This window comes from Camelus bactrianus, chromosome 35 (assembly GCF_048773025.1).
Source record: "Camelus bactrianus isolate YW-2024 breed Bactrian camel chromosome 35, ASM4877302v1, whole genome shotgun sequence".
NCBI lineage: Eukaryota > Metazoa > Chordata > Mammalia > Artiodactyla > Camelidae > Camelus > Camelus bactrianus.
Genome location: NC_133573.1, coordinates 17,813,587 through 17,814,771, shown reverse-complemented (window position 1 = coordinate 17,814,771; position 1,185 = coordinate 17,813,587).

Sequence of the window (1,185 nt, the reverse complement as noted above, 5' to 3'; positions counted from 1 at the left end):
TCTCTCCTAAACCACATACTGCAATTGGAAAACCCTGGTAAGATCCAATTAAGAGTTTCCGACAATGTTGTATTCCCTTAGGATGAGCCCACATGTGAATGACGGAAAAAGGATAAAATAAATGCAACAAACCTTTCAACTCAGACTTTGTTTCTGTGTTCCTAGGGGGACAGAGTGTGTTGCTTTGAACCAAGGGTTTCTGTGGAGTAAATTCTTGAGTTGCACGTGAGCGAGAAGCAGGAGGTAAGGTAGTAGCTATTAATTCAAAGTGATGGGAAATGAGGGCTCATGCTGACAGTTAGCTATCTCCATGACATTTTCACTAGTGTTAAAATCAGGCTAAGTTATGAATCTCTTGATGGGAATTTTACCCACTGAATAATGCTGAATTAAGAGCTGTAAAGGGTACGCACAGGCAAAACTCAGTCATTAGTTCTGCTCCCCCTACTAAGAGTTAAAAGATTTCTGCTTGAGGAAAGTTTCTCTCTCCTTCATAGAGCAAGATCCGAGATATAAAACAGACTATAATCAAGGCACTGGGATATCAAGGAATATCTTCAAAAATTACAGAATGAATATTTTTCTTCTTCTGGGATAGCTGGATTTAGCTTTCTTTACCTCCCCACTGGCGGTGGACTACTGGGAACAGGATTAGAGTGGCTGTGGGCTGGGATCTGTCCTACGTCACTTTGGTAGTAGCAGGTACTGGGCTGGAAGGCACAAGTCTGGAGCCCTGAAATATTACAGGGCTGGCCACGGGTCCTTTCCAGGGAACTGGAGAGGTGTTTCATTCATTTGAAAAATGATGTACTGAGGGGTTGCTATGTATCAGGCACCTTTCCAGACGGCTGGGATACATCAGTGGACTAAGCATCACTGTCTTTGTGGAGCATACGTTCTAGTGGGAGGAGGGGTTTGGGATCTCCAAAAATACACTTCTCTTTGATGGTGAGAGCTAGGGACCAAATTGTATCCCCCACTAAATTCATATGTAGAAGCCCCAACCCCCATTGTGACGGTATTTGGAGATATATGGGGTCTTTAGGAGGTAATTAAGGTTGAATGAGGTCCTAAAGGTTGGCCCTAATCCAATCAGACTGATGATCCTGTAGGAAGAGGAAGAGAGAGAGGTCTTTCCACACCTGTGCACCAAGGAAAGGCCGTGTGAGGACCTCGTGAGAAGGT